This window comes from Lacerta agilis, chromosome 4, assembly GCF_009819535.1.
Source record: "Lacerta agilis isolate rLacAgi1 chromosome 4, rLacAgi1.pri, whole genome shotgun sequence".
Taxonomy (NCBI): Eukaryota; Metazoa; Chordata; class Lepidosauria; order Squamata; family Lacertidae; genus Lacerta; species Lacerta agilis.
In genome coordinates this window covers 60843970-60870461 of record NC_046315.1, presented here as the reverse complement: position 1 = coordinate 60870461, position 26492 = coordinate 60843970, and the positions used below count along the sequence as shown (strand labels likewise).

At 40.3% G+C, this 26492-nt stretch overlaps 1 long non-coding RNA gene across 1 annotated transcript in view; it reads left to right on the top strand.

The window, feature by feature from the left end:
- The window catches only part of LOC117045804, a 190382-nt gene that overhangs the window by 50670 nt on the left and 113220 nt on the right, over positions 1 to 26492 (top strand). Inside the window, exon 2 of the long non-coding RNA XR_004426470.1 lies at positions 23696 to 23782. This is a non-coding gene — a long non-coding RNA (uncharacterized LOC117045804). The remainder of the gene's footprint in view (positions 1 to 23695; positions 23783 to 26492) is intronic.

The window sequence follows — 26492 nt, the reverse complement described above, 5'->3', positions numbered from 1 at the left end:
TAGATGGCAGCCCACAGCTGTGCAAGCATGGAGAACTGGACTGAGGTCATATGTCCCAAGGCCATTTGGACAAGCTGCACTGTACTGTAAGATTGTGCCTGTCATGGGAAGGACAATGGTTAATATTTCATTAGCATAGCGAAGAGGAGGGAAGAAAGAGTACTCCATATCCCCCATTTAGTCCATTGACTGTAGTATTAGTTTCCAGGGGCTTCAAAAGAATGGAACAGGAGCAGAGGGTGTATATAAGATTAATTCTCAGATTCAAGATTTGCTATTAAGGAACTTTTGTGAAGCACAATTTCCTGAATCAAGGGGGGAAAATAAAATCATCTTTTAGACTAAGCTAATTGTTGAGGCAATGTGACTGTAATCATTTTGTCTTTCCATGCTGGGGTTTATTCTAAGAGGTTCTGTGCATTGCGTTTGCCGTGCGTTATGCTATTCATGGTTTCCCCCCAGGGTAAATAATACTGGTGTGGACCTGCAATGAGATATGCTCTCCCATTAGGGACCATGCTGCTTACCAGCAGGAGCACCAGTGCTGTTTTCATGCTTGAATGGCAAATGCTCGTAGCTTAAATCCCCTCTCATTTGCAGCTATTGGAGACAACTGCATTCTTTCAGTGAACACTTGCGAAAGGTATTGATTTCTCATCAATCCTAACAGGAACATTTGTTGGTGGGGAGAAAGAATACCTGAGGATGGCTAAAAATCATTTGTAAGAACAGAAAGAAGCTAATTAAATTGATAACTACCGGGTGGAAAAACCTTCAATGACAAATATTCATCTCGCAAACCTGAGGTACAAATTATATTATATAATGCCCCCCCCCAAGCAGTGTCATTAATATGATTTCTATTTGGCAATAATATTTCACAGTTCAGTGAAAACCAAGATGTATTAAGTAATGTCAAAAATGATGAGAAGTCCAAGCATTATTGCCTGAAACTTAATGTTTAGTAAATGAAATATTTTATATGTAAAAGAAGCAGAAGCAGAAGCAGCCAATCTTAAGTAGTGTGTTTCAGTTTATAGGCACATTCCTATTACTTAGTGTTTTGCTTTGTGCCAGGAAGAGGTGTCTGTATGTAACATCTCTGCTCAGAGATCTGCACTATTTGCCCATTTGCTACCTGGCCAAATTCAGTGTGTTTCTATTAGTGTATAAAGCCCTTAATAGCTCGGGACCAGTTTACTTGCAGGATGGCTCACTCAACTGCTTTGATCTGTGGAAGTGGCTCTCTTACACAGGCATAGGCGAACTCGGCCCTCCAGATGTTTTGGGACTACAACTCCCATTATTCCTGACCACTGGTCCTGTTAGCTAGGGATGATGGGAGTTGTAGTCCCAAAACATCTGGAGGGCTGAGTTTGCCTCTTACAGGTGCTAATATTATACCCATTCTGCACTTGTAATAAACTGATATTTTGGTGTGGCAGCACCTATGCTTTGGAACTCCCTGCCTGTTGACACCAGACAGGCAACTGCACTGTATTTTGTTTGATGCCTTTTTAAAACATTTTTTGTTTAGGCAAGCCTAGCCAGACCTTAGAGAGGATGCATGTATTATTTTCTTTTTTTAAGCTGGTGTTGATTTTAACCATATTTTAATATGGTTTGAGACTGGTTTTTAGAATCATTTTTGTTAAATAAATAAACAGAATATACTAGATTGGGGTAAGGCATGGCACAGCTGAGGCAACCCTGCTGCTTCCCTTCCACCTTCCTTTCCCTGCTTACATTTAAATATTTTTGCTGCTTGTAATGCAGAGGCAGCTCTGCCAGTCTGTTCTCATTGCCCCTCCGCTGCGCCTCAAAGATCCTTGAGACGAGTAAGGTGTTCTGGGAGACCCCACCTGGCAGAGCGCCTGTGCTAACACATTTCTGCATCAGCTATAATTTTTTATTTTAGATCTAGTTAAAAGAGTAAAGTTACCTAATATTAAAATTTTAATTTATTTTAAAAAATAATTTCCAGAAGCTGTGGGAAAATGGTAGCCGTGCAGGTGCTCTCCTGGACCACTTCACCCAGAATGCCTCACTCTGCAGAAGGACCCCTTTCCTCACAGCAAGATACTCTGAAGAGATACTCTCAACAGCTGAGCAGCTCATCTAATAGAAGGGCTGGCTTTGAGGTTGTAGTTAATAATGATGATTCTACCCCATCTGCCCCATTATATATTACTAATGTAATAGCCTCTGTCTTTTTTCATTAACTGCTTAATAGTTTTTCTGCTTCATGGCAGTTGTGTTAAATAAGAATTCCAAGCATAATTCCCCCCCCCCCCTTTCTACTTCAGTAATACCAATATTTTTTCTCTTGCTACATTACTAATATGATGGCATTTGCTTCAATAAGTTTGTCTGTGGATCAGCATTTAAAATAGAAAAAATGGATATTCTGAAATACGAGGCTCTGAATGAGCTGGTGACACCTTTGATGAAATCCATGGGATGACACTCAGAGGGGTAAGAGACACATAGTAGTGTGAGCATAAGTGCAGTACTGCACAGTGTTGTATAGCGATAAGATCTTTGAGGCAATTTCCTCCCCCTGTGGATGAGCCAAATGACAGTGTTGACTATATTATAAAAGGGACAATAAAGAAAGCTAGTTCTTTGAAAAGTGTCAAATGCAAATGACAATTACTGTGAGTTCCTTATGATGATATGTAGAGATGGAAATTATTATTGTTCTGCTGTAGAAGAGAAGCACTTGAAATGCATTGCATTTGTTACAATAAAATGCAACACATTTACATTTCCAACTTTGGAGGTGTGTGAGAGAGGCTTCATTGCTCCTCCAGTGCCCCCTGCTTCTGGAACCAGAGCTGGAGCTATAAGAGACATCAAATGCAGCCCAGTGAGGAAGCCCTAGTGTGTGAGGGACCAACATCCATTTGCTTCAATAGTCAATTCCAGGTCAGGAAGTCAGTTGTGGAATGGCACTTCTTGAAACATTAGAGAACTGTATACAGTGGTACCTCTGGTTACGTACTTAATTTGTTCTGGAGGTCCGTTCTTAACCTGAAACCGTTCTTAACTTGAGGTACCACTTTAGCTAATGGGACCTCCCACTGCTGCCACTGCGTGATTTCTGTTCTCATCCTGAGGTAAAGTTCTTAAGCCGAGGTACTACTTCCGGGTTACTGGAGTCTGTAACCCGAAGTGTTTGTAACCCGAGGTACCACTGCACACCTTCCCTCCCATATACACCTTTATATAGTGTATACACCTTTATATACACCTTTGTCCTGCTCTGGTAACAAGTATACCACTGCCTATTTTATTGTGTTTTAAGTGAGTCACCTTGAGAATTTTGATTATAAATATTCCAAAGCAAGCAAGCAAGCAAACAAACATACAGCACCTTTGGGACTTGATGGTTGAAACTCCATAGAGGAAGTCCCAGTAAGCTGAGTGGGGCTTACCTCTGAGTAGACATGTATAGGGCTTCAATGTTTAGAACACAGGTGCTTGTCTATTCAGAAGCAATTCCCATTGAGTTAAATGAGAGTTACTCTCAGCTAAGTGTATGAAAGACTGCAGTCTTCCTCTTCTTGGTGGGCGGGTGGGGATAGTGGGTGAGGGATTGAAGGCCGAAGTCGTCCTGTTGACATTTCCCCCAGAGATGAAGAGTTAGCGCTGAAAGGGTTACATCTGTCTTCCAAGGCAGCAGCTTTGCTGATATTATAATATAATAGAAAGCTCAACCCAAGGTGGCCAGCGCTGAATCAGTATTTCAAACTAGATTAAGAGATTAGTTATTGAGATTGGATTACTGTCCCGAGAGCTCTGCTGCTGCTTTACAGCCTCACAACGAGGTTCCACAGAGACAAGGACTATGTAAATAGAGGGTAGGTAGAGAGGGGAGACACTATTATCAAGCACTGGTAGAGTCCAATTGTCTGAAATATGGCTTTGGTATGCAATACAATACTATACGCCTCCCCAGTTCCTTAAGGTATCCAATGCCCTAGGTGCGGTGGAGTCTTTTCATTATTTGTTTTATATCTGGCTACAGTTTTTGTACTAACAGTAACAGTGATTAACAGTATCATTTGGTAGCCCCAAAGGGAACTCTAGGCGGTTTCAATTCAATTGCAGGCCTCTGCGGCTCTTCATAAACCACAAGAATGAAGAAAGGCTTTTCCAACTGAATTACTGTCTTTTATTCAATCAGTGACTGTGTAATTGATCTGTACTATGACCTTTCCTTTCTGTTCTCTTACAGTTCCTGTACTTGTTCAGATATGATTAGTTTCTTATCTAAGCTCTTGCGTTTTATTTCCTCCATTGTTGGTCTGCACGAAAAAGCATAGATAGGAGAGGAAGAAAATGAAACCATCTTCTTTGCTGATAATATACACTAATCGCCTAGATGAATTCCTAAGAATCTGTAGCCCATTTTCCTTCCAATCTGAATTCATATCCTGAAGTGGACCTGCTGCAGGCACAAATGGCATCACAGAGCCAGTGGTGACAGGAACACTTGCCTCCTCTCCCAGCATTTTTGGCTAAATATCTATCAGACTGCTTTTTAGGGAAGCTAACCTATTTAATGCACTGTGCATAGCAGATGCATACCCCATATCTTTCTGGGCTACAGTACTTGTGATTTTTCAATGTAAATTGTTCTTGCTCTAGCACAGGAATGGTACCCTCAGACCCAAGTGCCAAATATAGCCCTCCAAATGTCTCTATCTGTATTTTGTAGCATAGGTTGGTGGAAAGAAACATTGCATGTACATTTGTAAACAAATACAAAACAACTACAACAATTTATTTTTATTGATATTTATTGCTGTATTCAGCTGACTTCAAAGAGATTGTGAAAAATGGCTCATTGCTAAAAACAGAGCTTTCCAAACTGTTCATGTTGGTGACACACTTTTTAGGCACGCATCATTTTGCAACACAGTAATTCAGTTTTACTAGCAAACTGGAAGTTAAACCAACCTCTTTCTAGTCCCAAGAGCACTGCACCCGACACACTAATGTGTCGCGACACACAGTTTGGAAAGCTCTGGTTAAAAACATTATTCTTCAGACAAAGATCGCCATACTTTAAGCAAAAACATGCATGATAGCTAATTGCCCTCAAGTGTATGCATTCATGTCACCATTCATGAGGTCCTCTGCTAACAGTTCTAGTTCCCTAGCTATTGTATAGTGGAAGGAACAAGTTTTAATTTCTGGGTTTTTTTTTTTTTTAAGTAGAGCGTTTTTAGGAAATGGGATGTGAACTATGTAGTCAGGAAGGAATGTGGGCAGGACCTTGTAATGGCTTGCTCATTACTCTGTGTAAAGTAATTTGTTCTATCTGTCTGCAATTTGAATCCCTGTAAACTGCCCCCCACAAAAAACAACAATTATGAGGTTTCCTTTAAACTAATTACTATATTTTATTATGAAGGCTTTTGAAGCACAATCCTCTTGTGTGTGTCTTTGCTTTCATTCTCCCTCTGACCATTTCCCATGCTTTGAATTTAAAATCTGAGAGGATGCCACAATCAGTTTTAATCACTCTGTCTGCACTCTGTTAGATTTAGCTGATGCTTAACTCTGTTAGATTTAGCTGATCCTTCCAGAAATCTGCAATACTAAAAAATCAAATAAAAAATCTGAAGGTGGGTGAGTTGATTAATTTTTACCCCATATAAATCATTTGCTTTTGAAAGTCACATCTCACATGAACCTGCCTTTTCCTGAGGCACCCTATTGGTCCATCTTACCTGGTGGTACCTAGTTTGGCTGACAATGACTTTCAAGGTCTATGTGAGGTCCTTTAACAGGGGATGCCAATACTTTATGACTGGAAAGTATGTGGTTACTCCTGAGCTATGGACTTTGATGCACTCTTATATGTTTCTTCCGTGGGAATAAAGCAATAATGGTATCAGGTATTGAAGGATGAATCAAGACTAATGTTGCTGGCCACCCCCACCCCACATTTACCTGTGATTTGCATAATCACTTTAGGATTTGTTCTAAGCATAGAGCATTTGGTGAATAAGCAGTGACAGTCTATCACAATATTAATGAGAAGTGGTTAGTAATGATAGTTTGATATATAAAAAAACCACTGAGATATTTATTTTTGATCATTAACATGAAACCCTGCTAAGGTTGAAATATCTCATTAAAATGGTTGGCATGTTGTCTTTGATGGAAATTATTGTTCATTTGAAATGAATGACAGTGCCTAAGTGTGTTCCGTCAGATCTTGATAGTTAATTAAATAGATTTTATTGAAACAGCCAACCGTACAAAATGCAAACCATTAAAGAGCTTTATTTGACAAGAAAATAAATTGATCATGTGAATCTCAATGCTGATTCAGTGCTTACATTGCCACTATATCTTTTTAAACAGTAACACGGAATGTTCATGAAGCATATATGGCTATTCAAGGGTTATGTTACACTTCGATAAAAGAAGTGGGGGGGGGGGAGTGGGAAGGCAACACTACAGGAAGGTTAATTTCTTTGCAAAGCAAGCCAAATGAAGATTGATGGTTACAAAGAACAACAGCAATTGGGTCTTGAGGCAGGAGACATGAAGTATCCTTTGCTTTTCAGAGCAGCAGCAAGCAAAGAATTACAATTTCAGTTGTTGAACTGCAAGGTCAAAATCTGCTCCTAGAGGAAAACTCTTGCTTGCATTAAACTTTCACACAGAGTGGTACAGTATTATATTCTCTCTCCTACAACAGCCATTACTGTGTTGTTGCAAAAGCATTGCAAATGTTCTGATTAAAAGTTTTACACCAAATATATTTTGATATATTATTGTATTTCTCAAGTGAAAAAGTGTGAAGCTGAGGATAAATCTAATTCATTAGGAAAACAATGCTTTTATTAGCTACCCAAACAGCCTGTAACTTAGAGGAACATGGATCCTCCTTCCTCATTGGAAGCAGCTTCAATTAAATATTTAATTTGTGTTTCTTATTATTTAGTATCAGTACAGTAACAATATGGCCAAAGCAATCTATTTTAAACTACATCTTCTAATTTCTAGTCTTTCCTTGTTAAAATAAACTGAATGCCAATGGATGTTTAGTATGTTTGAACCCTCAAAAAGTGCTTAGAGGATCATCTCTTTCAACTCTAGGATTATTAATGGATCAACCTAATGCTTTATGGATGACACTTGTAAGAGTAGAATTATTAGGCTTTTAGACTGGTTGGATCACTATAATGTTGCCTAGTTAATCACTAGTAATTTCATATTCTACATTTTGTAAGAAAGGGATGTCTCCCTCTTGGATGGGGACATTGCGCCAACCTACCTCTCATTGCCTCTTCTCTACAGCAGGTTGGAGAAGATTTGCAGTGCCAGCAACAAATTCCCAAACAAGATGCTTGGAATGTGCACTTGCTAATAAAAACTTAATCCCTATTGGCTCCATAGGCAGAGCAAAAATGCATGCATGTGACCGTCAAACAGAATTTCCTCCCACCTGACTTAACATGCTATTTTTGGTGCACAAATGCATTCTGTCTAGCAATTTTGTCACATTTGTTCCTAAAAAGATTTCTGAAACAAAAAATGATTTGCGTCTCAATGGGTGGTAACTATCATGATGAAATGTGTTCAGAATACTCCCTATATTGAGATGCTGGAGTATCTACTTAGTTAACAGATGGATTCATAAAAGGCAAGACAATGTTCAAACATCCTTAATTAGCTAGATATGAATAAAGAAAAGCAAAACAACCTTGCACCTACCAAGGAGAATCTAGTAATGTTCTTACAATTATGTAAAGCTCAGTGAAATGTGTCCATCATGGGTTTTTCCTGAAAAGCTTTAGGAACATATGATGCTTTCTAGAACACCTGCTGCTGCTTAGATATAGCATAAAACACACATAGGGGCAGAGAGGTCCATCACACCCCAAGAGCAAAAACAGCATGGCTTGCAGTGACACAGAGTGAAATTTGTGGCCACCTGGATCTTCCAGCTTGGCTGCACACACAAGCAACACAAGGTTAAACATTTGGAAAGCCCAAAGGGTTTGCACTTAGATTTAGAAATGACTAAATAGAACAGGAAATTGTGCTGTTCATGTGGAACCTGAATTAGAGTTGGACACTTCTGTAAAGAAGAATGAAATATTTTGCACTGAGACAGTATACCTCCAGTCTTAAGGGATAGTATACAGCAAGGGTGGCTAACCAGCCCCAGCTAGCATGGCTATGGTGAAGGGTGATAGGAGATGTAGTCTAATAGCACCTGAAGGTCACAGGTTACCTACCACCAGGTGACCTGCCGTGGTGTTGTCCCAACCCAAGCTTTCAGTTGTCATCATTTGGCCTAATGAATTAGCTCTCTTTCCACTACTCCCCATGCCTTTAAACACAGGCTTGCTTTAGAGTAAAACTCTCAGTCTGTTTTGTTTATTTAAAGTATCCCCTGCCTTTCCTTGTGGAGTTCAAGTAGGGATGGAGAAGAATTGTGTTGTCTGTTTTAAAGTAAACTGACCTAATTTGCAGTGCTGAGACTTATACATTGATAAAAAGTGTAGACTTCGTGTCTCTCTGAATTTTGAGACACATGCATAATGCATATTTTACAGGGGAAATGTATATAAAATGTGTATTTTAGAAGGGAATGTGTGCAATTCATTTATTTATTTAAAATCGGCAGTGAATGGGACATAACAGGTCCATTACTGAAAGCATACAGAATGGAGATGGAACAGAAATCAGCTGATCCCATCCATCTCTAAGTTCAGGGCAGCTAACAAATAATAAATGATTACAATAAAAGCAACAATAGCAAGGCAGCAGTTTCAAAACAGAAGCAGTTTCAAAACATCATAAAACCCAGAAGGGTCACAAATCAGTTATGACAAAGCAAGCAGTAAAATGCAGTCTCTAAAGGTCAAAAGCTTTCCTAACTAGGAAAGTCTTAATGCTTTGGCAAAACACCAACAAGAAGCAGCCTAAAAGAATCTGCTTAAGTACAGAGCTCCAGTGTCTGGGAATGCCTACAGAAATAAGCCACTTCCTTCTTCCTAGCTCTGTCTATGAATTGAATATTCAGGCCAGCTTATACTGTATGGGAGCCCATTCATGGCAGAGCAATCCAATCTTGTGTAGAGGTGTGGGGTCAATTCACAGCACTGCTGACTCACTGCAGCTGGGATGGGAGGTGAGGGGGGCACAATCGCTACATTTCCCTTCCCCTTGACTTCAGGGACCAATTTTGTAGCCACATCAAGGGAAATAGAAGCAATGTGTAGTCCAGCAACATGCAGGGGGCCATAGATCAGCTACCCCTCTTCTACATTAAGTCTAGATAGTGGGTACACCAACTTCAGTTCAAGTCCCAGTAAATGTACAGGGATCACATAGACATTGCTGGTGGACTGTGTTTAGTATTGTAACCTTAGCCATATGCAGGAAAAGAACAATTGGAGCCTTATTTGCCCCTACGGGTTCCCATTGTTGCGCCCGGTGAGAAAACATAGAAGCAGAAAAAACCTGAGGCTTCTGGCTTCAGAGAGAGAAAGATTTAATTTCTGCATGCAGAGGTACTTCGGTGTTTAGATAGCCAAGCAAGTACAAAACTAGTCAAATTTCAGACAGTTCTTATAGACAGTTCTCTGGCTCTCTTCCCACCCCAGAAAACTTCCTCTTGTCCATATAAGGAACATTTCCTGTTGTACATATAAGGCAAATGACATTTAGCCAGAGTTGGTTCATGTGCACTCCAGCAAGGCCATCCTATCTCTTGACCTAGGCAACAGTTCCTCTCTGCAAGGACAGCTACAGTCTGTGGAAGGTCTACTGTTCTTATCTCCAGACACTTAGTAAGGCAAAGCTTGCCAGAGAGAAGTACAATGCAGATCAAAGTTCACAGCTTTACAGAGCAGTTTCATACAGAAAAGCTTAACAGGGGCACTTTTTATACTTAATACATTCACTGGACTAACAATACATTCAGGTAAATATATAGGTTAGCTAATTAACCCCTTCCATTCCCTCCTGTTCTCTTGGACCGCTGGAATTCTTTCTCCAGCGCGTCCCTGGGAAATGACTGATATTCTCTAGCAAGGGCAATGAGCTAAAGAATCCATGACACAACTTTATAAATAATCATATGCATGCATTACATTAAACAGAAAATACAAAGGCAAAATAACAATGGGTGACACAATATCAACAGATACAACAAATACAACTAAGGATCTTTTACTTCAAATATTCCTAACACTAATTACAGAAACTGTTCAACTGGTCACATTATCTGGTAACTGGTCAACACAAATTAAGGCAATATGATCACTCAGTCCTCCCATTCAGTGTTCTTTTCCTTCCCTTTCTTCTATTGGCGTGCGCTTTGGCAGCAGGTTGCTTCTTGGCCTTTGTTGCTTCCCTGGATCTCCAGCTTCAAGGGATGTTTCAGCACACTGTGGCAGGTCCTGTCTCTACATGAGGAGGCGGACACCAGCCACTTTCACCACTGGCAGTGTTGTCATAAAGACTGTGTAGGATCTTTGCCACTTAGGTTTCAGAGTCGCTGCATAGGGATAAAACTAGCATAGCAAAGCTACATGGCATTAGGGCACCTGCTAAAAGAATAGGAGATAGTTACAGAGATTATATCTGCCCTTGGAGGGTGGTGTCTTGGGCCCCTCCTGCCTTTCTTTTGCCTCACAGATTAACCTCACAGGTATCGATATTGATCACACCTCAGTCCTCCTCCCTGTGGGAGGCAAGCTAGAATAACCCAATCAAATAAGGACAGCCTCCCATACACTCACAAGATATTACTGACCATGCCAGATCACTATCTCCTCGAAATACAATATTCTTCCGCAATAATTATCCCATAGCTCCTTGGTCTACTTCTTTGGCCCAGAGTAATAATAATATCTAAATTTGAAAAAAAGCTTACCTGCCACTGCCAAGTTAAATTGGGTAACAAGATAACACCAATCTTTAAATGAGTGCTCTGGTTGCCTATGAGCAACAACTGAGCCTCTTGGGCTTGCTGATCGGAAGGTTAGTGGTTTGAATCCCTGCGATAGAGTGAGATCCCATTGCTCTGTCTCAGCTCCTGCCAACCTAGCAGTTCGAAAGCACGCCAGTGCAAGTAGATAAATAGGTACCGCTGTGGCGGGAAGCTAAACAGTGTTTCTGTGTGCTCTGGCCTCCATCACGGTGTTCTGTTGCACCAGAAGCGGTTTAGTCATGCTAGCTACATGACCCGGAAAGCTGTCTGTGGACAAACACTGGCTCCCTCGGCCTGAAAGCGAAATGAGCACTGCAACCCCATAGTCGCTTTTGACTGGACCTAACTGTCCAGGGGTCCTTTGCTTTACTTTTTAATTCCAGGTATCGGCATAGTGAATGGCTATGTATCCAAGTGCTTAATGGTGCCAGTCTCCCAAGCTCTGCTGACTCAAGCTTTGAGATCAGCAGGCAAGGCCTTGCTTGTGGTCCCTGCCAACAGGTATTACCCATAGCATGGTGATGCGAGATGGGGGGCCTCTTGGTCATGGTGCCCAGGTTATGGAACTTCCTACCTAGAGATGTGGTGCCAATAGTGGAAGTATTGTTTATGAAGCACCCCAAAGTGTTATATGGATGTTAAGAAATACCATTTTTTTCTGAAAAAAAAACAGAAAAATTGAGCTAAAGAAAGGATGACTAAAGCCCTCCTCCTCTCATGGAATAACCATTATGTGATGGAATGAAGAGCCCTCCTCTTCCCTCAGTCACCATTACTGATCCCAAAGCCCTCTACATGTTGGGGAGATGTGTTGCTCTGTGGGTATGCCGGTTCTACTTGTGTAGGCTCCCTGCATGATTTAGATCCCTGAACACTTCAATGGCAGGCTCCTCACTGCCGACATAGAGCCCTCAGTGTGTGGAGGGTTGCAAGATTGGGCCTTGGGCTTTCACCACATGATAGTACCTGTGTGCAGAGAAGGCAGCTGATTTTGCTTCAGGCTGATTGGTTTTAGGTTTAATAGTGGCGCAAGGCTCAAGTATCTATACTTTCCCTTAATTTTTTTTAAAATTGAAACTATTTAGCATACGATACAATGAAAAAACAGTTTAAATAAAAATAAAAAGAAAGCAAAAGAAAAGGAAAGAAAAATGAGAAATAAGAAGAAAATACAAAGTCTTTTCTCAGAGGCAGACCTGAACCCTTGTCTCAAATAAAAGTGGGTAGGCCCTATCAGCTCTCACTTGGGAGCTTTCCTTTCTTCTCCCACCCTGGGAGATCCTCTCACACAAGGTCTATCACCTTCCACCCATCACCTTCCTGACAGCTACACTTTCTCAAAGTCCTTTGTTCAGAATCCCAAAAGGCACTGACTGCATGGAACTCAAGCTAATTCAATGCTTGAAGTAGGAATCAGATGAGCCCCCCCCCCCAGAAAAACAGAACTACCCTCACCTTGGCCATTAGATAAGATTCCCCATGCCTTGAAAGTTCTGTACATTAGAGCTGATATATCATGTTGACATAATGCTCCAGAGCTGTGCAAGCACATTCTCATCAGATTTAAACTAAGGAAATAATGCCTACATGGGATATATAAATACTTCATAGAACTAAATAATAGACATATTATATATATGGCTGAAATCCTCCACCCACAGTAAACCCTACTGAATTCAATTTATTTCTGAGTAGACATATAGCAGACTGCACTGTAGCATGTTTGTTCATTAGTAGGATTTCACTCACTGACATTCCAGGTAGAACACTGTTAAATGCTTATTTATTAGTAAAATTGTTATAGGAATCCCAAATGGAGTTTTAATTTTTTAATTGAAACTGATAATGTTAAACAGGCTAAAACTTAGCTACCATTGTCAATATAATGAGGTTCAACACGGTGAAAAATTCACTGTTTTTTTTTTTTAAGTATACTATTGAAACAAGAAATATTTAGACAGACAACTTACCGGTATGTTTCTGACACTGACAATTTTCCAGGATGATATCTGTCATTTCCTGGCTACTACCACTGGAGGTCACTATTACGATGCATAAGTTTTGCCTCTCCTTTGGAAGCTACTCTGCTGCCGAATTATTAGGCACAATTTAAAAGCTAGAAGGAGAAAAAGGATTAATATATTTCAAACAACTGCTTTCTGTTAGAGTCACGGGAGTATAGGTATATAGAAAGATAAATATTTGAATGTTTTCGGTAAGCTTCACCTGTAGTGGATACAGTGGCTCAATAAATTGTGTTTTCTGTCCAATAAAGAATACAATGTTTCATGCTTTCGTGATGTTACAAATATTTGCTGAGCCTACATAAGGGACATCAGTATGCAATTATGTCCTCCAGCATTTTCAAAAGCGCACTCTGACTCCTTAATAATTTCTTCCATATTGATTTTTACCGGTATCCTTTGATATGACAAATATTTGCTAACAATTAAAACACTTGACTCAATTCCTTAATGAAAATGCCTCTTGTTAACTTCCCCCTCACATATTCAAACTGTAGTATGATAGAAAGTAAACAACCCATAATTGTGGCATATCTATCTGAATCAATGATTTATTTTTATTTTATTTTAAAGATAGAGTGAGTTTTCTATCTTCTATATATCTGGAATTTAGGTGATCTTTTTATTTAAAAAAACTCCTTAATTGTTACAACAACAGTTATATTTGAATAATACTGGTTCCTTCTGGCTTTGAACTTATGAAACATCTTTAGTTATAAATGAAACTGAACTTTGCATATTTTTATGTGATTTAAGATGTTATACACTATGAGAGTTAGGTGGAATTCTAATTATTTATTATATATCCCTATGCAACTTAACTTTCCCCCATTCATTAATTGTAAGGTAAAGGTAAAGGGACCCCTGACCATTAGGTCCAGTCACGGATGACTCTGGGGTTGCGGCACTCATCTTTCTTTATTGACCAAGGGAACCAGTGTACAGCCTCCGGGTCATGTGGCCAGCATGACTAAGCTGCTTCTGGCGAACCAGAGCAGTGCACGGAAACGCCGTTTACCTTCCCGCCGGAGCGGTAACCTATTTATCTACTTGCACTTTGACATGCTTTCAAACTGCTAGGTTGGCAGGAGCAGGGACTGAACAATGGGAGCTCACCCCGTCGCGGGGATTTGAACCGCCGACATGCTGATCGACAAGCCCTAGGCTCAGTGGTTTAACCTACAGTGCCACCCACGTCCCTCCATTCATTAATGGTAAATATACTAAATTCACATTAAGACAAAAAGACAATGACTGTGCTTTCTGTGTGCATTTGACTTAAGTCACACAGTAGGCAAAAAGCAAGAGAAAGGTTAACAATAGAACAATGAATGTTAATGGTGGTTAATGGCTAAATCAATGGGACTGATATTAAAGTGAATACACATTTTAGCAGTACCCAGTTAGCAGACAGCTAAGCTCAAACACTGATGATGATGGTAGCTGACTAAATCAAATCAGAATTAATGTTGTCATACTTGAAAAAAAATCTTTTACAAAACCAAAATGGTATCAAGGATGTCTACAGAAAGTTGCTGCGAGCAGACTGCTTTGCAAAGAGAGCGGACAAGCAGACTGTAAGCCAGTTTGATGCTTGCAGCAAATTCCACCACCATCCCCAGGGCTGACAGAATGTTCTGCTTGGGAATGTTGCATTTCACTGCTTGTGTGCACTCTAGCCAATGGGTTCATTGTGTGTCAGTTTCCCCCAAATAACATCCAACAGCCAAGCCTCTTGTGGATCACTGGGCACATAGTAATGAAGGAGTCCTAGCTGGATTCTAGTTAGCTCTTTAGTACAACTGCCTTTGTATGGATTTTTCCATATGTTGACTGAAAAAAATCAACAGTTTCCTGATTTGTAGCTCATATAGTGAAATTCATGCAAATATTAACTGTGATTTTTGCATTGCAGTGGGTTGAACTAGATGAGCCTTGGGGTCACTTCCAACTCTATGATGCTATGATTTTACTACTGAGTGTGTAGTTCAAAAACATGCTTTTCTAGTCGTTTCATCTGTGCAAACGTTTCAGTTTGCCAGAGGAACACCACCCCCTCCTCTCCCATGTGCTGTTCTTTACCTTTTTTTTACTGTTCTGGGCATCCTCCTCATCCCCCTGAGCCAATTTCAGGGTGCATGGGGTTGGGGAGAGGGAACAGACCCTTTATGTAAGCTAAATCCTTGTGCAGGGCTTGTGTTGGCTGGGCTGTTTAGGTGAATCGTTCCCTGAGTGTACAGTCTAAGAATATAATCCACCAATTTCTGCACCACTAAAACATAACTCAAGTACAGTGTAGTGTGTCCACTTGCATCATGCAAAATATTAGGAATGTGTATTCAGGGCCAGCATATCCATGAGGCAAGGTGAGGCAACTGCCTTAGGCAGCAGGCTCCACAGGAGCAGTAGATCCAGCCTCCAAGGAATATGCCAAACTCACCACTTCTTCCCTGGTGTGTGTTTGTGCACACACCATTTTCTGGTTCACCTCAGGTGCCAAAATGTCGGGCCAGTCCTGTGTGTACTGCTAAACATTATTTATTTAACAACAACAACAAAAATTTTTTTTACATGCCATCCATCTACTCTGGGCAGCTCCCAACAAAAAATAGTAAAAGCACAATAAAACATCACACATTCAGAAACGTACCTGAAGAAGGCTGCCTTCAGGTGTCTTTTAAAAACCACATAGCTTTTTATCTGTTTGACATCTGCAGGGAGGGCATTCCACAGGGCAGGTGCAACAATCAAAAAGGCCCTCTGCCTGGTTTACTGTAACCTCACCTCTCACAATGTGAGAATCCTTAGAAATGATCTCAGGGAAGCTATAACAATTAAACAAAATGGTAGATCAATGAAATACAGTTACAGGTAGGTAGCTGTGTTGGTCTGCCATAGTCAAAACAAAACAAAAAATAAAAAATTCCTTCCAGTAGCACCTTAGAGACCAACTAAGTTTGTTCTTGGTATGAGCTTTCGTGTGCATGCACACTTCTTCAGATACAGTTAGAGTTATCCAACCCAACACAATCCGTTCAGCTGTTTTACTTCTACGTACATAAAGCATGTATTGGCTCATTACCCTTAGAAGGCAATCTGATAAGCTCTCCTTACCTGCTATCCCCTCTGACAAGAATGGAATTGTGCTTAAGGGATGGTGTGCTTGCTTACCTAGTCATTGGCTCATTAAAGGTTGCATGGATCCCTTTGCCTCAAATGTTTAGATATTGGCAACTTCAGGAAGTACTTGAAGTCAGCATTTTGGGGACAGTTGCTGTAATTAGTAGTTATTCAATAAAAGGCAGAAGGGATGGTCCCTTTTGTTGATTTAGACTTCTTCCTGCTGAAACAAAGTGACGTTATTGATGAACCAGTAAGTGGCACTCTTTCCTCACACACCATTTAGTCAATAGTCCATTGTGCAATAGTGACATCTCAGTTCTATAGAGTACCAGGGATAAAGCAGAGAAATCAAGCTCTTTAGATTACCTTAATTTGACCTTAGCAATAGACCTATGAAATAAAACTCATAGAAACTTAGCTTTTAAAGTCAAGGAGCAAATAATTCTAATAAATGTAAATGATATAATAAAAAGAACAGGAAAGGACAGGATGGAAGAAGGAAATGAGCCCCTCACCTACTAACTTTAGAGCCCTGCACCAGATACATGTTTGCACGCAGCAAACTGTGCTGAAATTGTGCCTTGGTGTTGCCTGACCCAATATGTCAGTCCTATATATTTTGCACATTTGCCTATAGTACCAGCATAGAGTTCCTGCAGTGATAATGGTCCATCATCTCTTGCCATGTGTTGAGCCGCATGCCCAATACCAAACCTTTATTTAGTTGCACATTAAACCTTAGCATCAAGGATTTCCTTACCAATATTGCTTTATCATTTTTATTTTTGTAGTAGCTGTTCATAGTATTTCTATCCAACAAATCTAATAAACTCAATGCTATTCCATATGTGGGTGGCTTGCTTCCTAAGACATTTATGAAAAGGTAATGAAATATATAACTTTCGGAAGGAATTCCCCTCAAACAAAATAGTGATTGTGATTATTTATGATGTTTCCCTTTATCCTTTATCCTTTATTCTTAATGAGAAGAGAAAAGGCATTTCCTCTTTTATATCTACCTGGCCTTCCCCATTAAAGTATATGCATACTATTTACTTTGAAGTAATTCTTATTGATATGTTCAGCACTGGAGTCTAAGACATCTAGGTTTTCTTCTTAGATGCCATGCTATTCTTCCCCGTGATGCTTGATAAAATAAAGGCATCAGATTTCTCGACCCAAGAATTGGCTGTTTTGTTCAAGTTAATATTGCTTTTCATTCTTTACTGGTCCCTGGGTGTTGCCAGATCACAATGCTGAAGTGAAAGTAGAAACTGTATTAGCCAGAATTTCTCTTTCAGATCTTCCAGCAGCCTTCCACCCTCTAGATCAGTGGTTCCCAATTTGCTAAGTACTGCAGGCCCCCTGTTTTTCAAAAGCCAAGCCATGGAATTCCTACTTTTGAAAAAAAAATGATATCCCTTTGGTAGTTTTCATTGAGTGAACGGTGCCACAGATCCCCTGGAGTCCATGGATCACCAGTTGGGAACTGCTGCTCTATATGTTTTGGACTACAACTCCAATCACCTGATTGTTGGCCACACAGACTGGGGCTGATGGTCATTGAGGGCACAAGGTTGGGGATGGCCATTCCTGGAAAATAGGGACACTTGGAGGTCTGCTAGCTTCTAGCTCCAAAGTTCCCTTTCCTAGGCCAGTTCTGTTACCAGCTGATGGTAAGGAGCCCATGTGAAACTGCTGTTTATATATGCCAACCAATTAAAATAAAGTGCCCTTGAACACATGAAAAGTGACTTTCCTTTGAGCAACCAAAGGTGTCTGGTTATGTTGGGGGCAGAATGGGCAGGTTTATGCTGCCCTGTTATCAGCACCTACTCGTCCTTCAGGCTCCCCTCTGCCAACACATTGCTTGCTTTTAGGTTTGTTCCCTCCCTTTCCATTTTCCAGTGTGACCAGCACAAAGCTTTTCTTGCTGGATTCTGCAGCACAGCATTGTTGATAAGGTTCCCCTTCCCTTAATCTCTAGGATTCAGTCATGAAATACAGAATGAGAAATGTTTAAATGCATAACTAAAATTCAGGGCTGTTCCTAAAGTAAAAATAAAAATAGATGGTCTTGTTAAAAATGTTCTAGACGTGAAAATACCCATGAATAAGTCCAGAGTGTAAAATTGTGTGCCTTTAAATGAAGGCTGCCTTTGCAATGTGCTCTTAAATGCTGGTCTCAGTCAGGGTTTTCACATTTTATGACATCTCCCAATATCTCGGAAATAGGATAATGCTTCTGCCTGTACGCACTTTCCTAAAAGATTGGTCTCACACCATGTACAAATATAGATCCCAATTTCAGACAAACTCCTAAGAGACTTCATCCTTTTGGAAAGTTGTAGAACTGAATTGTGAGCTGCAGCAATTTAGCTGCCTTGTTTTCATGCTCTCTTGGCCCTTTCTAACACCATCACTAACAGCCGCTTGGCACATGTACAGTCCAAAGAAATGTGTAAAATAAGGGAAGGTGGCTGGAGAGCTCTCTTGAATAGACACTGCATGGCTTCCTTTAGAACAGAGTTATTTCGCTTATTACACTTTGAGTGGATCACTCAAAGGGCATATTTTCCTACCTGTAACTTTTCAGGGTTTTTTTTTAAACCATAAAGTAGTAGCCATAGTTTGAGAAACTTATGGAAAATGTTCAGATAAAGGCAATAGAAGTGACCAAAATGTGTGGTTTGGTTGCACTACAAGGTCTTCAGCTTTGAAAAGCTTTCAGCACCATAGGAGATAATATGCATCACTTTATTGCTTCCACCCATTAAATAAAATACATTTAAAAAATAAAATAAAATAAAACATAATTCAAAGTAATATGGTAATTAGGACACTGAGTGGGTAACCCAACATCCGGTTTTTTTTTTTAAAGTAGATGTTATCCTCATAATAAACTAGAATGGTATTGTATATCTGGATTGCTTAAAGTTGTATGCCTAAATATACACTAGGAGTGTGTCTCAACTCTGTGTCTGTGCAGGAGGGTACAGGTCATGATCTCATGTTCCTGAGTCAGATTGTCCCATTAACACGTCATCTGTTGGCAGATCAGGGACTCTACAAGCTTCCAAGTTGCCCTAGCCTCAATTTTCCAAAGCATTAAATGCATAGCTTCCCCCTTTTCCAAGAAATGAAACCAAGTTGACTGGGAAAACTCCCAGAGCCTTAGAGGTGAATGGGTGGAGAGGAGGGTGGGATCTTTCCTTTCGATGGGCAGGTTTAGTTTTTAGTGACAGGGCCTTTTCACAGGGCACTCCAATGACAGTGATATCAGGGAGAGATGTTGAATAGAGTTCTTCATGGGGGTTGCCATTCACTGAGTTTTGGCTATAAGAGGCATAAGACTATTGAGGTGAACAGTTTCTTTCACAATCATTTTTTCCTAACAATTAAAAAGTATTACGCACTATCTCTCTTTGTGCAGTGTACTTTAAAGAAGGGAAATAATATTTAAAAAACCACTGGTGACTTTTCAAGGTTTTTATAACAAAGGTAAAATCACTTGTCACTATAGCCCCTGGATCTGTTTGTCTGAACTTTTTGGCAGGTTTCTTGCCTAGAAGCACATTTTGCCTTTTCAAATAACTAGGGAAAGGAATGTGATTTCTGTCTTTCACTCCAAACATCTACCTTTGCAGAAGACGTCTTGCACCTAACTCTCTAAAATTTGGCTGGTTTCATCTTCTCAAAAGGGGTGGCCATGCCTGCAATCTGCATCCAATTCTGGAACAAAATAAGTAAATTAGAGCCTTAAAAACACTTTAAAGGCACCCTATAATTTGATTTATTTTTATAAAAAATATATATGCTGCCAACTCATGTAAAAAAATCAAGGCAATGTACAATATGCATAACAGCAATGTCACGACTCTTTCTCCTGGGATCTGCTTGGATTGGAAATTATTCTGTGTAGGTTTTCACAAATATCCAGGACCTTAATTCTGTTAATAATCCGCGAGTGACCTGAACAGGATTCACATGAAGTGCTGCAAAAGATATCCCTGAGCTGAAATTCTGTAATTGCTGCAACTGTTAACATGAAAATCTCCATATGTCTTATAAGGCTTGGGACTAGCATAGCATTCCTAATGCCATGCTGCAGTCAGGTCATATAACAGCTTAGATAAGTTTGCCATTTTAAAAGCTTGTGCCAGTGTCCTTTCTCTCCCTCCCTCCCTCCTTCCCTCCCTCTCCTTTTCTCTCTCCCTGCTAGATCAGCTTTCTCAGTATCGGTGGCCCAGATAGCTGCATCATTACACAGATGTTTTTCTTCCAAACAATAATATTTGAACTGGTCCACCCCTGACAAATTTATTTGCCAGGATCAAATCATTCTCTCTGTTGGATGGCAAAATCAGCAGGGGATGCTAAGTAATGAGCCAGTAGGGGATGCCTCTGCATGTTGAACCTCTGCATATGTTTTCTATGAGCAAGTCAGTGTCCCTGGAGGCAGTGGGAAAGAACAATAGCTGGACTTGTATAGGAATTAGCATGCCTGACAGTGACAGATTTGGTTATTGACAACTCTGGCAGAATGAAGTCCTTGAAACACAATTATGTGAGAGGTGTTTGGTCTTCGAAAACTTAAAAACTAGGAAAACTGGGTATGCATGCAAGGTCACAAATTACAAGGTACAATATCCTTGCCTTTGCAGGGAAAGTGCCTTTTAAGCTCTGTTTATTGCAAAATAATAACAGTTCTAAAGCAAAGAAGAGATGACATTGAAGCTGATTCAGATCCTACCAAAACAAAAATGTGAAGCTGAAACACTGATTTTGTATTCAGGTAGAAGTGATGGTAGTCATACGACGCACAAAAGGGGCTTGTATGTATAACATGCACACACACTTGACAATCTCTGGGCAATCTAATTTATTACTAGAGTGCTTTTATTATGTCACTGCTGGCAGCTCATTCAGCAGTCTCAAAATATATTACAGCATGTGTATGCATGTATATGTATATAGAATCTATGCTTTGTCATTTAATAGTGTTAAAAGCAGTATTATGAAAGAGTACATAAAGGAAGATACAATGCTTTGTTTTAGCCCAACATGTGAACATTTGCTCATGGACAGGGGCATGGTCTCACTACTTGCTCTATACATAGATGCAGTGTTTCTTTTTCTGGGGGGGGGGGAGGGATGCAGGGGTACGCATACACATAAACATTTTGTGAATCCAGGTTTGGCATCATTGAGGGGCAGTATTTCAATATGAGTAGGAAAATGAGAGTACCCCCTAAACATTTTTTTTTTAATAGAAAAAAGCACTGCATAGATGTCTTACAAGTAAGTAATGCTGATGAATAGGACTTGTATGAAAGTTTCTATGCGAAAACCATAATATAAAAAAGTAGTACACCTTTTTCTGAGAGAAATGAAATAACAGTTAGTGATCGGTTATAAGAGAAATGTTCTGGGGCCTAGACACAGGAGAAACTGTTCCATTATCAGGAAGAGAAAGAACATACATGTTTCTGAAGGTATCTGAAGAAGTGTGCATGCACATGAAAGGTCATACCAAGAACAAACTTAGTTGGTCTCTTAGTTGGTGCTGCATAAGCGAGTCCCTGTGCCGTGCCGTGCTGGTTTAACGCAGCACGTGAGCAGGTAGCTCGGTTCGGGGGCGGCTCGTGGGCCGGTCAAACAACCTCCATGGGCCACTTCCGGCCCATGGGCCTCAGGCTGCTAACCCCTGGTCTAGAGAAAAATAGACTTATTGTGGGTCTATGAGGTCCATGAGGAAAATTTCCCATACTTCACATCAGCATTTATTCTGTTATCCTTTTATGCATGCTTGGCAAAGTAATACAGAACTGCAACTGCTTCTTGGAGGTAGAGTGCTACTGTAAAGGTTATCAAGAATGCTGAGTTCTCCACATGCAGAATGGCATTTTGATACAGATGGTGGCAGCCCCCTATAAAGCAAGCCACTCTCTGGTTTAGTGCATGCAGGTGCTGTTTCACATAGCGTCACCATGACCAGCATAACATAAATCTAGATACTGATCAATACATGCTTTCTCACAAGTGTTAAATTAGTCAGGATATAATAGCGACTAGCTCAGTCCATTACCCTCTCATTTCGATTACACCCAGTCCTTCATCTTGTTCAGGTTATTCGTTTACTACACACAGTGTAAATTCACTTACACTTTAAGCACACTCCACACACACTAAGAAAAACAAAAACTCCTGCTTTTTATTACTTGTTTTCTGCTCCCTGATTCTATTTTTTATTATTATTGAGTGACTGTCACAAATTCAGCTCCCTTGAAAGTAATGGGATTAGACTGTCAGCCAGTCCTGGCAGAAATGAGTTGAGTCAGGGCTCTATGTTTGTGAGAGAGTCTCTTGTTTAGGAAATCCATCTTTCTGAAACTCTCCAGAATTTTTAGCTCAAGCAACAGCAGCAGGTTGCAGGAACGGATATTGGCAGAAGTAAAATGTTTGGCACATCCAAGCATGTTTGTGACACAACCACACAATTTGGCATATGTAAGCTTTCTGGCAGTGGGGACGTTTGCCAATAAAATAGATTGATTTGGGTCTACTTTTCACTGAGGTGTAAACCTGAGTGTGGGCTGTAGCTCTCACTAACCCCGCCCCCCAAAAAAACATCAAAATCATGGCACTTGAAAACTAGCATGCCATGAAAAAGTGAGGTTGGAATCCTTCATCCTGACACCTAGTTTTCAAAAGGTTGTTGTTTTTTTTAAATGAATGCAGGAGCATTTAATACTATGAGGCTGAAGTGTTACAGCCCAGTCACAGGCTTGCTTCCTCAGTGAAAACTAGGTCTTTATCTGCTGAAACTCTTCCAATGTTTTGGATACTTTCAAGCAGAGCTTGATTTTGGGGGCTTGTGTGTGATGACTCCAGAGTGCCTGGCAAAAACAAACAAAAAAGAATAGCCCAACCTATAATTATTTTTTGCTAAATGCATAAGGGTAAGACATGCAAGACAGCCTAGTTCATCTTGTTTTGTTTAAAAGTACATATATTGCAACAGAATGCCTTTGCAAGCCCCAAAGTCTGCTTGTAAACCCAATTACATGAAAGGGGACTATACCCCTCAAACAGGTTGGATTGGAAATAGTTCACTCATATACTGTCCATTAACATTTTTTGGAAGATCGTAAAAGCTCTGTGGTAAAGCAAGTGGAGAAGAATATTTCAAAGGAATGGCCAGACTAATTTGTTTGACTTCTGTGACTAGATAGGGTAACTGTAATTGTGATGGGATTTTTGTAGTTTAAGAAAATAATTTATGAATGGGAATGGAAACATTTCAAGTGTTTTGAAAGTGCTATTTCCTATGTTTCTGATAATGGGTAGATTGACCTTTTAATAATGGAGCCTTTTGTTCAAGTGAATCCCCATGGCTCTTCTGCAACACTGTAGTTGTTAAAAATGCCTTAATTGGGATTAAAGATGTGTGGCACAAACTCATTTCAGTGGAAATATTCTAAGGTGGTTATTATTAAATCCCACTGGTTATTTTTTTAAAAAAGAAGATGATGGTAAGCACTCTGTAAGAGTATCACTTGATTTTCTTTTCTAGGCTTCATCCGCGTTCTGTTCCACTCATCTGTCTAGCTAAACCTCAAATGCTTGTACAGCATAAACAATATCCCTTAAAGCGTGCCTGGTAAGTAATGAACTCCTTCTAAATTCTCTGCTCAACAGCTCCCCTGAGTTTATGGAAGTTAATGTAATTGAGCAATGACTTGGCTACCTATGTATTGCTATCTGTCAAAGGAACTTTAAAGGAGGAGTTGACAACATTCATTCTGAGCTATTTCATATAAATTTCTTGAAAGCTATTTCCTCGACGCTGAAAAACATGCAGCTTTTTCATCTTTACTGAATAAGCAAGTTCATTTCAGCATTAAATTGGAGGGCTTGCAGATTTAGCTTTCCTAATGTCTTTACTGTCCTCTTTACCTTTTCCTTTACTGATGCTAAAAGTCATTCAGGAGTGAATTATAGCCAAGTTGTTTTGGAATAACAGGGCATATAATCTTTAAAAAGGTCTGCACCACTTCTGATAAACCGTCTTAAGCTTGAAAGGCATGTATGAGCTGTAATAGTAGTTAAGCATTTATGGTCTGAAGGCAATACGAGGCCACCACCTTGTTGAAACTAAACAGGTTGAGATGTGGTCAGCGTCTCAATAGTTGACTCTGGTGAAAACCAGATGCACACTCTCTTGAGTTCCACAGTGCGATAAAAATGTAAGACAAGGAAAAATAAATAAGAGAGTGCAAAGTGAAAATACTTTTGTAAGTGGAAAGGGCTATTAATGTGGTTTTATCAACAGGCATACCTAGTGACTTATGGTCATACTACTTTTTAAATTTAGATTTTTGTTGTTAAACAGCTAGTATACTCTTGGTTAACTGTAGAACCTTTGGAAGAGCAGTGGTTGGAGCAGCCAAACTGGGAAGGGTGATAGCAAATGCTTTGCATACAAATATTCCTGTTGAAACTCTGGATAGTCATTCAGTGCAAACAATAATGGTCTGATGTGTATAAGGCAGCTTTCTATGTTCCTAGCAGCAGCAGCAACATCTAAGGCTTGGGGAGCAGACATCATCACCCCAATAACCTTCTTTATAGCACAGTGAAGATCCAGGAGCTGCAGCCTATTGAGTTGAGTTTATGAGATGTTCTGCTTCCAAAAGGTTGCCAGGTAGTGCACACCAGGTGTGTATATGGGTGTGTGCTGTTCTCCAAAGAGCATCAGTTGGGAGGGCTTCCGGTTTGGTGCCGGATAATGGCGGAGTGGAGCTGAATCAGCTCCAGTCCCCGGGGGGTTTTAGGGGTCTCCTTGTCTGCGCCAAGGGCCCCTTAAAGCCACGGGAAGAGCGTCCCGTGGACCGCGGCCTCGTGGGTCCCAGACGTGCCGTCTCTGCTCTTGATTGACCCTCGTAAGGGGGGGAAATCAAGCGAGCGGAGCTCCGACACGGGACTGGAGAGGCGGATGCACCCCCCCAGGAGATCAAAGCAGCGATTCTGCCAGACCTGAGCACCAAGCTTTTCCTGCTAACTTCAAAGAAAAAAGAAGAACCCCGGCTGCTGTAAGTACGGGACTAATTGGATTTACATTTGAATAATTGGCAACCGGGAGGGATGTTAAAAGGAAGCCCGTCCCTCTCCTTTGTTGTGCAGAGGAGGTAATTAAGCTTCAAGCGGCTGCAGCTGCATCACTAGATACAATGTTGCTACGAAGCACTTTGACAGAGAAGATGGATTAAATCCCAACTTGAGGGATTGAAGATTTTGGAAATATCTCTTCTGTGGCTTTTGGAATTATTTTTGGCACCCTGTCTCAGGGAAAATGGCGCTGGAAAACTAATACGCAAGATGGAAAATTACTGACATTTGACACCCTTTGTCTTCTCCAACCATGCTTGCTTTCGCTTTTAAACTGATTCTAGATCCGGGTATTACCCAGGAACAAAGAACAATCCTTCTGCAATTGGAGTTTGTGAATCGGAAAATGGACTGGTTAGGGCGTAATTTCAAAGAAATTTGTTGTGGAGCAGGAGAGACCAGCCAGATCTGGGAGAATTTTGATAATTTGGAAGCAGACTTCTCCAGGGAACTGGGGGAGGTGCTGGAGAAATGGGACGAATTGATTCAGCAACCCCAGGTAAATGGACGGCCCTGGTGTAGTGAGAGACACAGGGCTGATGTTTTGACTGGAGCTACAAGATTCAGTCTCTGGAGTGGGAGTCCAGAGATGAAGGTGAGAAGATTTTTGAAGACACAAGTGGAAGGAAATCAAAATTGCGAAATGGAGTTGCTGGGAGAGGAGAGCTGGTGCCTCTTGAGGCGCCCAAGGAGGAGATTTATAAACTATAAGATGATACTGAACAAGGACAACAGAGGGGAATGTAAAGATGAATGGTGGGGGGGCATGGGAGAGAGCAGAAAAATGGTGAGAAGGGGAATAGGGTGAAAATGATAAAAATTGAATTAGGATGGATTTATGGTACCCTGAAGATAGTGTGTTAAGATTTTAGGATTTTGATGTTAAGTTTTAAGATTTTGATGTTACGATTTTGGGAATTTTGAATTAGTGAAGAGATATGTAACTGACTAATAGCAGCAGCTTAAATGAAAAGAAGTATAAGATTGATTTAAGAATTATTTCATGATACTATAAGATGTTAAGTTTTTATGATAGTATAAAAGGTTGGATAATGAATTGTAATGTTAAAAATGGATGTTACCAAAGTATATTAGTATTGAAGGCAGAGGAGGGAAAGCGGGGGAGGTCCCTTTAGAAGATCAGAAACTAGATTTTGTTAAGTAGTAAGAGATAGATTGGTGTTCCAGTTTAGGTATGTATT